Raw genomic sequence first — 12,250 nt, 5'->3', positions numbered from 1 at the left:
GTGTAATAAATGAGCAGATGTGTTACAGGAGCGGGTGTTCTTTAGATTGTTTAGTGCAAGAGATGTATTGAATGCCCCAGCTGCTGACTGTATTGAATTAACCTTGAGTCTCAGTGAGAAAGGTGGACTATACATAAAAATAACGGACTACTCTGAATTTTGCATCACAGTGAGCCAGTTTTAAGAACGGCAAGAGATGCTCTCTGTAACCAACACCAACCAACAATCATGGTGCAGGGTTTGGTGACAAACTGAGGCGGGCAAACAGTCTCCAAGGGCAACCCCATGTAATATATACGGCAGTAGCCAGTTCTCATTAAGGAATGGAGCATCAGCTAAAACTGCACACAACCTCTATAAGTCGCAGAAGAGCTTGGAGATAAATTGTTGCATAAGTGCAAGTAGTTCTGGCTGGTACTAGAGGGCAAAAAAGGTGATGTTTTATTCGCTCCTTACTGGAATTACAGAAAAATATGTCCTGAGTTTTTATTGACCAGTAAAAGCTTCCCCGCCTCTGAAATCAGAATGTTTGGGGGTATACGTGTATGACATTCCGGCTTTTGGATTAAGGTGCCTCCAGTACCAATCATAGCCTTTGTTTTTTTTTATTTATGTCATTTATAGTCCGCCTTTCTCACTGATACTCAAGGCGGATTACATAGTGTGAAATTAGTACAATCAATATCAGGTCATTTCCATACAGTATCAAGGACATTTCCATAAACAATGCCGTAGGATTTTACAAAGATATAGCAATAACAAGGATCCAATACAAAGTTGAAGAATTGCTGAAACTTTCCTTCCTGCCCTCCCCTGGCAGACTCTACCTGAGAGAACTATGGCTCAGTTGCCCAGTGCTGGTTGCAGGGCCAGATGGGGAACCACAACGGCTTGTGGACAGCACCCCATTTCCCCTTGTATCCCCCTTCCCTACACTACTTTTTCCCTTTCCCTCCCTCTGGAAGCCCCATATCCTCACCTTTCTGGGCTTCCTTCTCAGCCTCCCAACTGCTCACCAACCGACCTTTTATCTGCCACTGATCTTCAGCTATATTTATTATTTCATTTATACCACCTTTCCCCCCAGTAGAAGCTTACCACCAGCTTACATCGTTCTCCTCTCCTCCATTTATCCTCACAAAAACCCTGTCAGGTAGGTTAGTCTGAGAGTATGTGACTGGCCCAAGGTCAACCAACAAGCTTCCATGGCAGAGCAGGGATTCAAACCTGGGTCTCCCAGATCCTTGTCTGAAACTCTTAACCACTACAGCACACTGGTCCATGTGGGTTAGGTGCTGTTAAACACTAGGAAGCAGCCAGGCCTGGGCAAGTCATACAAGTCTAGTAAATTACTCTTTCCTTGCTGGTAGGCCCAGCCCTGATGAGTCCTCCCTCAAAGGCCAAAACTACCCTGAAAAAGGACCTGCCCGAGGCTTGAAGGCTGGTAATACTGTTGTGCTTGACTAGCAACACCCCTGATGACATCTGTATCTTAAACTTAACCAGTGCTGCTTCTATTATTTGGGGAGTGGGCGTTAACTCCCTCAATGGTTTTGTTTTTTTAGATTTCAGATTTTTCGGAAAACCTGGGACTTTTTCTCAGGTTTGTAGTTAATATCTGTATTGTCTATCCATGTCCCCAAACTCCAGATGGGGTTAGCATGAGAAATCAGGTATATTGATTATTTTAAACGACAACGAAAATGGAAAGACATATATTGTTTCATAGCTGAGTAGCACTCATTCAGCAGAAAAATGCAGAGATTATGAACTCTGCAGGCTATGGACCACCACTTTTGAGCCTAAACATTTGGATAGGCCAACTTTTTATTTATTTATATTATATGTATTCCGTCCTCCCCACACCAGGAATAGCAAAGCCTGGTGACTGGAAGGGTCAAAAGCAATAGCTTCTAGGGCTGATGGCAACGAGGGAGTTGCTAGGTACAAAAGCAGCAACCCCCCCCCCCCCAAAGCAGGTTGCATCACAACCAACCACCCGGCAGTCCTTAGCAGAACTTGTCCGAAGGCTGTGACGGAAGCACACACATCCTGCACAAAGCACATTGTAGGAAGCAAACTTTGGCTGAGGGACTTTCTCCCACCAGAAATTCATCTAGTGCCAAGTGGGCTGAACGTTAGGTGCCAGCTTTCTGGTAATTCTCTTTACTTTCTCCCCCTCAGTTGCTGCAGCTGGCTCAAAAAGGAAAACTGCAACTTTTCTTTGCAGTCACTGGAAATGTTTTAACAACTCGTTTTACGCCAGCTTTTTTTCACAAAAAGGAGGAAGTGGTAATCAAGGAAAACTTTACAGCAGCAAAGACAACAACCATGTATTGTACAATTCTGGCCTAGGATGGATTTTCCAGTACACTCTATATTATTGTTATCTACTGCATTTGTTTTTGGTATCCCTTGTTATAGAGGCTTTATTCTCAGACATGAAGATGGGTGTTTTTGTTGCACATTTTGATTGTTTTATGCTTGATTGCCCAGAAGCAACATGGAAAAGGGGGGGGGGGAGTTGCAAGCCATTTTTAAATCCATAAATAAATCTCAGTACTGGAGAGGAGCTCAGCCTTCTCGCTCCTTAGCACACATGATAGCGACATGCAGTGAAGTTCTGCCTTTCTTCCCTTCTGAACTGCTGGCAACCAGCCCACACCCCTGCTGCTTTGATGCAGGCAGAAATTGTGGCAAGCAGCTTAGGGCTCAAATGACTGTCCAACTCTCTGGCTTGCCAGCTCCGGGTTGGGGAATTCCTGGAGATTTTGGGGGCGGGGCCTGGGGAAGAAGGGGATATAATGTCACATAGGGTCCACCCTGCAAAGGAGTCATTTATCTCTGTTACCTGGAAGTCAGTTGTAATTCTGGGAGATCTTCAGCCACCACTTGGAGGTTGGCAACCGCACGGCTCCAGCCTCGCCTGACTATATCCAAAGGCAGAAAGGCCTCTGGTCAGACTTGCTCTACCCCTCCCCACCCCACCCCACCCCCCTTCCTAAAAAATCAAGTTGCAGAGCGCAACACACAACACACACGCGGCGCCCAGGAAGCAGCAGACTCCGACACGTGCGCCCACAAGGAAGCACAGATCCTAACCTGCCCGAAGGCGCATTTACAGATTCACGTATTACAGCAATTAGAATATTTAAAGGCAGCAGCCGAACTCCTGCGGGCCGCGACGCCTTGCTTGGGCGGCGCATTCTCAGGCTCGACGTGCCGCCCGGAAAACCCTGCCCCCGCCCCCCCGCCCACCTAGGGAGGGGACGTGGCCCTCCGGGCGCGAGGGGCCTTTTTGCCGGCGAAGCCGCGCTCCAGCCTTTCGGGAGGGGGGGGGGGTGATCTCCCGAAGCAGGACAGGCACCACAGAAGGGTCTCCCCGGGAGCCAGGCGAGCCCAACCGTATCCAGGGCTGACAACCCTGGTGCCTGGCCGCCTCCTCCACCCCGGCCCCGAGCACTCACCGTGGGCTGCTCCCTCTGGGCAGACTGCGGGGCGCAGGGTCGGGGCGACTAGCTCGGAGCAACCGTTCTCCTCCTGCCCTGGCAAGCAGCGCGCAGATGCGCGCCCTTTCGCCCAGGTATGCGGTCGCACCTTACTCTCCGGGGCGGCCGCCTCCTGCCTTAACCCTTTCCGTTCTGGATCACTCTGGCAGGAGAGAGCCGGCGGAACTCCTGGAAACTTGGCAGCTGGAGGCGAGGGACGCTCTCATCTGCCCAGAAGAGCGAGATACAAATGAAGAGGTGTGGCAATTGTTGTTAAAGATGCTCCCCCTTTCTTCCCTCTTCCCCTGGTATGAAATTCAGAGGGTGGCCTTGGATCAGTCACACGCTCTCAGCCTAACCTCCCTCCCTGGGTTGTTGTGACGTTCAGTTGGAGGAGAGGAGAACCATGTAGGCCATCATAAGGAGGATGAAAAAGTAGGAGGCAGACATTGACAATAACTCAATCGTGGCAGTGAAATGGAACCTCCATATTCAGAGGCCATCTATCTCAGACTCTGAAAACAAACAATGGGGGCACACTTACCAGAGGTACCTGCATGGCGGCGTCACAATACCAGACCAGAGAGACCTTTTGTGCTCGTCTGTTTAGCATGCCCGCGACAGACAGAAATTCTGTAGGTGCGCTTTCAATTCATTTTCAAGCAGGGAAGGCTTTCCCTGTGGAATGCTAGCCTGTCACACAGGTGCTGAAAGGCTTTGGAACTCTGCTTCCTTTTTACAGGGAGCCTGCCGGTGAAACTTTGGCAGAAGCTTCAGTGCCTTGCAGCTCAGTCCCCCCCTCCCCCCCGGCTCCTTTACCTTCAGAGGAACCAGCAGAAAGTCTTGCGTTGGCCAAAGAATTGGGCCCAAGCCTGGCTTCCAGGTCTTTGCTGGCTGGAAGGGTTACCCTCATGGCCACAGGAGCATCCTTTGCTGTTTAGGATGCTTATATTTTCACACAGCAGCACCACCAAAGCAGCGCATATGCCAGATGGTGCGGGATGTGGGGGTTTTGCAGCACTGCTGCTAGCCAGGAGTGGCCAAATCTTGGGCAGGCCCCAAGGACCAGATCCACCTAGGCACCTGAGAAATCTCACCTTCCATACACACATACCAAACCCTTATGACCTGGTTTTTCAATGGAAGGGAAAGATTAAATAAACGTGCTTTTCATTGATTTAAAATATTTTCTGCATGTCATGATTTAACATGGAAAAACTAAAACATTCATACTTTAGTTCTGAAGAAAGCCAGCGTGATACAGAGGGTCATATTAGGAACAATTGGCCCCAGGTTCAAGTCACCATTTAGCTATCACTCTCATCCTGACCTACCTCATCAGGTTGCTGTGAGGACAAAATAGGGGGGAACATGTATGCCATCCTGAGGGCCAAGCTACAAGTGACGAATGACACAGGTTGGACACTTGTCAGCTTCCGTCAAGCTTTGATGGGAAATGTAGGCATCCTGGTCTTGCAGCCTACATTTCCCATCAAAACTTGAGGGAAGCTGACAAGTGTCCAACCTGTGTCAGGTGTCACTTGTAGTTTGGCCCTGAGTTTCTTAAAGGTTAGTACAGAACTGAATAGATTTCCAAGCCAGTTCAATTCCTAGCATTCGCTTTAGGATCAACCATTGCTGGCTCCCAAAACTATGATGGAATTGGCCTTATGTTGAGCTGGGCCACTTAATACCAGATCCCCCCTTCCCTCCTGGCATCAGATCCTCAAGATTTCTCCCCTGGCCCCCAGAACCGTAAAGCACAACCCCACAGGATAATCTCAGGTAGGTAGCTGTGCTAGTCTGTAGCAGAAAAGCAAGATTTGGGTCCGGTAGCATCTTAAAAGTCCAACTAGATGAGCTTTTGACAGTTTGAAGAGGAGAGTCAGTTAAAGGGAGCTCTGACTATTGAAAGCGCCTACCCTGGAAATAGTAAAAGAGTCCGGTAGCACCTTTAAGACTAATCAACTTTATTGTAGCATAAGCTTATGAGAACCACAGCTCTCTTCGTCAGATGCAACTTTATTGTAGCATAAGCTTTTGAGAATCATAATAAAGTTGGTTAGTCTTAAAGGTGCTACTGGACTCTTTACTATTTTCTACTACAGAGTACAGACTAACATGGCTAACTCCTCTGGATTTATTACCCTGGAAATCTAGTTGGTCTTTAAGGTGCTACTGGACCTGATTCTAACCGCACAGAAGTTATTTTTCAAAGCAGTGCTACAGATTCACACTGTAGTTTTAACAGACTGGTTCTAAATGTACTTTATAATGAGATTTAGGGTCTCTCACTGGGGTAGGTGTAGGTGGTAAGTAACCCATAGTTGGCCCATTCCATATTGACTCTTGGAGCAACACATCCTAGTCATTCGTGCTTATTTAAAGAACTTGTTTCAATTCTCCCCCTTTGGTGGTAATGTGGGGCTTTGTGTTGGGAAGACCGTCGTTTTCCAAAAAGCAGCTTGTGCCATTGGGCAGGAGAAAGAAAGGCCCCCCCCTCCACTTCTGCACTCCAGTCCTAAGTAGCACATGAGACAGATAATGCAGAGGGTGGAGGGAGGAAGCTTATTTATGGTGGTTCTGCTTCCCTCCCCCCCACTTCTCCCTCTCTCCTTATTCTCTGCTTAGTTTTCTTATCTTTATTTTGCAGTTCCTATCATTTCAAAGTAGCTTGGTTTTAGCTCTCTCTCCCCCACCCCTTGCTTATCTATATTCGCAGAGTAAGAGAGCGGGAGTCAGTTTTTTAAAATATTAAAAAATTAAGGGGTTTGTTAGAACTTGGGAGGGTGATGGTGATTTTTTTTTACTTCTTTTGCTTTCACTTTGACTTATGCTTTCTAAGTGGCTTAATTAACGGTAGGCATGCTGGTTTACGTTTCAACTATTGTTTAATTGGTGCCTAATCGGAGCCCATTTACTTGAGGGGGAGCTGCTTTGATTTCCTTTGGCAGTTTTATTTTATCCTATCTTATTTTACTTGCTATTTAAAGAACAGGATCTTTCTTTTTTTTTCTTTGCTTTATTCTGCTTATTCTAAATAAAGTTATCATCTATTTACTTAAGACGTTTCTAAATTCCTGCAGCTTACCTTTAGGGTTGCTAGCATAATAGCAGACCCCAGGGAGACAGGGAAGCAGATTAACCTTCTTTTTTGACAAACACATGAGTGCTCCCAGCCGGTACAATGACATCACTACTGGATGTGATGTCACTGTGATGACCCATTTCTGGGTGCCTGGGTGCAGTACTGCACAGCCGCAGGAGACCACTTGAGTGCCTGGGCGATGGACCACTCCCATTGGTGGTACTGCAGGAGGCTGGGTGAAGGTGGAGGGGTCAGGCCAGGTGTGTGGTATTTGGGGAATGTTTCCTCTGGACAGTCTCTCCAAATACTGAACTGTCCAGGTGAATAGCGGACAGCTGGCAATCCTACTTACATTTATATTTCTGGCAAGATACCAAGTTGTCAGGAAGCAAGATGGCCAACACTCAAGATGGCATCCTTGGGATTGGACCTAGTTGAGTAAGGGCCAAACTACAAGTGACGAATGACACAGGTTGGACACTTGTCAACTTCCCTCAAGTTTTGATGGGAAACGTAGGCAGCTTGGCGGAATGTTGGACAAGTGACAGTTGAAAAGTCCATTGGACAGCAGTTGGAGAGCCAAGCTGAAAGACCAGGACGCCTACATTTCCCATCAAAACTTGAGGGAAGCTGACAAGCGTCCAACCTGCGTCATTCGTCACTTGTAGCTTGGCCCTAAGTGTCTTTGGGGGAAGCCTTGGTACACAGACACACACACCACACATACCAATTAAGGAGAACACAGAAAGAAGGAAAGTCAGATTAGACCAGTGTTTCCCAAACAGCTTCTTTGGAACCCTGTGGTTTGCAGGACTTTGTCAGAGGTTCTGTGATAAATCATGGAGTAAATAAAAATGTTGAAATAGTGCAAAAATTCCAAACATCCCTCACAATATTGCAGTTCTTTAAAAATCACCATCACCCTCCCAAGTTCTAACAAACTCCTTAATGTTTTAAAAAACTGACTCCCACTCTCTTACTCTGCGAATATAGATAAGCAAGGGGTGGGGGAGAGAGAGCTAAAACCAAGCTACTTTGAAATGATAGGAACTGCAAAATAAAGATAAGAAAACTAAGCAGAGAATAAGGTGAGAGGGAGAAGGGGGGGAGGGAAGCAGAACCACCATAAATAAGCTCCCTCCCTCCACCCCCTGCATTATCTGTCCCATGTGCTACTTAGGACTGGAGTGCAGAAGCGGGGGGGGGGGCTTTCTTTCCTGATTCCAGCGGAATGAAGGCGGGGGTAGAGCATTGCCACCTGCTCCACTCCTGATCCCAGCTGGGTGAAGGCGGGGGGTGGGCATTGCCACCTGGTCTGCTCCTGATCCCATCTGGGTGAAGGCGGGAGGTGGGCATTGCCACCTGCTTCGCTCCTGATCCCAGCTGGGTGAAGGTAGGAGGCAGGCATTCCCACCTGCTTCGCTCCTGATCCCAGCTGAGTGAAGATGGGGGGCAGGCATTGCCACATGCTCCGCTCCTAATCCTAGTTGGGTGAGGGTGGGGTTGGACATTGCCACCCGCTTTGCTCCTGATCCCAGCTGGGTGAAGGCAGGAGGCAGGCATTGCCACCTGCTTCGCTCCTGATCCCAGCTGAGTGAAGGTGGGGGGGGGGCAGGCATTGCCACGTGCTCCGGTCCTAATCCTAGCTGAGTGAAGGTGGGGATGGGCATTGCCATCTGCTTTGCTTCAGATGCCAGCTGAGTGAAGGCGGTGGGCAGGCATTACCACCTGCTCTACTTCTCATCCCAGCTGGGTGAAGGTGGGGGGTGGGCATTGCCACCTGCTCCACTCCTGATCCTACTAGCAAACAGGGCAATTACGGGTTAACAGCAGCCACAAAGATCTTAATCTCTGTAATTAGCACAATACACATTAACTTTCTCTTAACAAATATTAATGATTCTACTAAAGTGCAAGTGCAAACAGGTATGTGCAAGTACAGAAATACATTTCACCCCTTCATCTTTACAGGAAATAAGCAGGTAAGTACAAATTCATAAATATTTTTCACATCTCATCGTAACCAGAGCTCATTTAAAGAGATAGTACACTTAAAACTGAAGGCTATAGCTCAATCCTAAATAAACAATGATATGGGGTATATAAAATTCAATAAGTACACAATGGTACATACAAAAGACCCACAGTTCATATACAATTCCAGAGAGGGGTGGTGGAAGTGAATAATATTCTTCCTCTGTGGCATATAAATGGTCAGATTAAACTGAAGTTATTTCATTCTAGTTTCTTCTCTTCCACAGGTACAGCAGAACACAGCTCTCTAAAGGTGGTCACCTCTTGAATGAATATGTATTCTAGTCATAAGGGGGACCCCACTGTGCAGTTTCAACATGGGAGTTCCCTCCAAAGAGTCCCCAATTCCCGACAGGACGCTAGCTACTTTCCTGTTTTGTCACCACTTTCTCATGGGAAAATTTTCATACTTCATTCTCAGCTTTCCAAATTTGCAACCGCGTCTGTTTCTTTCAGTCAAAAGGCTGGTGACCACCCCTCTCCGGAATTGTATATGAACTGTGGGTCTTTTGTATGTACCATTGTGTACTTACTGAATTTTGTATACCCTATATCATTGTTTATTTAGGATTTAAGTCAAGTTTATTATTACAGTCTGCGACCAGCACATATAAAACCATTTGCAAATCAGTTTAAAAACAGTTGAGACTGGATACAGGAGAAAAACAATGAATAAATATAAGTGTAGAAAAATAAGATCATCATAAATTAGTTGTTTAAAAGGTTAAAATACATTCAGTCTGCCTTATGCGATTTACATTGCCTGTAGACCTGGGCACAGAATCTTGCTACTTGATGTGTTGTCTGGTGATTCCGATCAGACAAAAGATAATCAAATTTGATTTTATTTGAACTTCTAGGGAATCTTTCTACTAATGGACTGATGGTTTCCGCTCTAATTTTACTGTGACTTGGGCAAGTTAAAGAAGATGTGCTCCATTGAGTCAATTTCTCTTAGGGGACAGGAGCAAAGCCTAAGAGAGCAAGGGACGGCTTTAAACTTTCCTTCCAGAACGGCAGAGGGTAGAGTTGAACTTCTAGCTAAAGTAAATGCCCTTCTGGAGTTACTAGATTCAAGAAAGTAAAAATAGGCTGCAGGAGCGGCAATATATTTAGTAGTATCTGAAGAAATAAAACCTGGTGCTCTAAGTAAATCTGTTTGTCTTTCAATGTCTGTCACTCTCTGCTTAATGAGTGATTTTGCCCAGTCTAACCCCATGACTAGCAAACTTTGAGGGGATAGACCCAATTTTCCCAGGCATTTCAGAGTTGCCTTTTGACAATTAGACTGAAATTTGTCTTGGAATAACAGATGGAGCAGACCTTGCGGGTTTAGACTTCCTGACAGCCATTTGAAAATTGAAAGGATGGTGATTCTGGCCTCTACCCTTAACATTCCTGTTTCCAGTCTAACCCATGAGTTAGACACACATTTGGGCACTTGTAATAGGGCTCTAAGGAATTTGGACTGCTCTCTCTCAAGTGGAGAGAGAAGATGGCGGCCCCAAGAATGATCCGTATACTAATTGGGCCAATGGTTTGGCTTTAAACAATCTGAGTGCAGCCGGTATATAATGCTCCCCTTGTGATCGGTAGAATTTCAGTATGCTGTTTGCTGTTTTTTCTCCCACATCTGCAACAAAGCTGCTATGTGTTGTTTTGGTACCTGAGGCTTGCAAAACTACACCGAAATATTTGAAGCTGGTAACTTGTTCTAACTGATGCCCTTGAGGCTCCCATCATCTGATCTTTGGATTTTTACCAAAAGCCAGGATCTTAGTTTTTTGGTAATTAATTAGGTGTTCAGTGTCACAGAACTGGGACAATTTTTTAAGGGCTCGTTTCAGCCCTATGGGGGTCCTAGAAAGTAGTACAGCATCCTCTTCATACATGAATGTGCCGATTTGCTAATTTGGGAGGGTGCAATCCAGGGTCATTCAAAAGGATTATCAGATTGTTGATGTAGAAGAAAAACAGAAAGGGGGCTAGAAGGCACCCCTGCCTGACTCCTTTGTAAGTCTGAATGGGGTCAGTCAAATGCCCAATTCGGCTGCACCTTACTCTAAATAAGGAACAGCAGTCGCCTATCAATAGAGGAGGCCTGCAGTTTTTCCCAAAGTCTATTTCTAGAGACTGTGTCAAAAGCTGCTTTTGAATCAACAAATCCTGTGTAAAGTGATGCTTGACCTCCTGTGGCATATTTCTCTACAAGGTGTTGCATTACTAGGCAGTGATCTATTGTTGACCTGCCGGCTCTAAACCCAGCTTGCTCATCTGCAATTATATCCTCATGTTCTAGCCAGTCTAAAAAATTCTCCAGCAGATGTTTTGTATATAACTTGCTTACAATGCTTAGTAAGCTGATAGATCTATAACTGGACGGATCCTCCTTCTTTCCCTTCTTATGGAAGGGAACTACTATAGCCATTCCCCAATCTTAGGGGATGTGGCTGGTTTCATCAATATAAGTAAATAGGGAGGCTAGGAAAGTTGCCCACCAGTCCCTATTTGCTTTAAGTCATTCTGGAGAGATCCCATCAAGCCCAGGGGCTTTTGCATTCTTTAACTGGCTAATATAAGCTTTTACCTCTTCGTCATGAACTGGGGGCCACTTGGCCAGATTTTCTATTGTTGCGGGGGGCGGGTCAAATAGGATCTTCATACATTTTTGGGAAAAAAGAAGTCAATTTATCTGGGGGAATACAGGAAGCCAAGGGGGAGGCGGTTGTGGGGTTGCAGTTTGACACTAGTTTCCAGAACACCGCTGAGTTTTTGCTCTTAGCTGCTTCAATTAAATTGGCCCACAGTTTTCTGGTATGTTCTTTCTTACAGTGGGCAACCAGTGATTTATATTCTTTTTTAAAAAATGAAAGAGAACGACATGCATCCTGTCTGGTCTTTTCATCAGCTCTCAGTGCTAGCTTGTGGGCATAGATTAAAGCATTTTTAGCACAAATGTAGCTTTGATCGAACCAAGGTTTAGAAGATGAATTGGTCTCGACCAGTTTTCCCTCTCGAGAACCTACCAAAAGTGGCCTTAAAGACTGGACAAGGTCATCATAACTCTTTAAAGGATTTTCAGATTTTGAGGAAACCTTAAAAGCTTGGCTATATAGCTGCAGGTTCTCAGCTGTTAGGACTTCCTTCACCTTGAGATCTAACTTAGAGGACCATTTAATATGACAGCCTTGGCATTCTAATGGCAGAATATCTATAGGGTACATAGATTGTAATACCTTGGCATACTTGAAGAAATAGTGGGAAATGGTCACCCTCTAGGTAAGGGAAATTTTGGAAATTTTCTACCTGTGGTAGCAAAGCTTTGTCCACCAGCATATAACCAACTGTGCTAGTTCTTGACTCTGCCATAAATGTGTATTCAGCTGGGATGTCTCCACTGATAGAGCCGTTTAAGATGTGCAGGCTTAACCTGAACACAAATTTTGACAGACAAGCCCCTGCATAATTTGAGGCTCTGTGATTGGCATGGAGGTTCACAGGCCATTTCCATTAAGTCTTGTATTTAGATGCCGAAGACGAGTTATTGGGCCCTAGTCGAGCATTTAAGTCGCCTGCCACCAGAACTTTGGCCCCTGGATGTTCAGTAATAAGAGACCTAACATATTGTTCCAGCATCTGC

General features: G+C 45.9%; 1 protein-coding gene across 2 annotated transcripts in view; it reads right to left on the bottom strand.

Moving 5' to 3' along the window:
- Positions 1-3,568, bottom strand: part of TJP3 (tight junction protein 3) — a 76,465-nt gene extending 72,897 nt beyond the window's left edge. Inside the window, exon 1 of one of the 2 annotated variants that reach the window (XM_054979942.1) lies at positions 3,468-3,568. The gene's annotated coding sequence lies outside the window, so the exon portion shown is untranslated. Of the gene's footprint in view, positions 1-2,851; positions 2,947-3,467 lie in introns of those variants that run through there. The other variant, XM_054979944.1, reaches the window with a different exon arrangement.
- Positions 3,569-12,250: the final 8,682 nt, after the last annotated feature.

Source organism: Eublepharis macularius, chromosome 5 (assembly GCF_028583425.1).
Source record: "Eublepharis macularius isolate TG4126 chromosome 5, MPM_Emac_v1.0, whole genome shotgun sequence".
In the NCBI taxonomy this organism is placed as follows: Eukaryota; Metazoa; Chordata; class Lepidosauria; order Squamata; family Eublepharidae; genus Eublepharis; species Eublepharis macularius.
The sequence above is the reverse complement of the archived record's forward strand: the minus strand, read 5'-3'. Positions and strand labels throughout refer to the sequence as shown.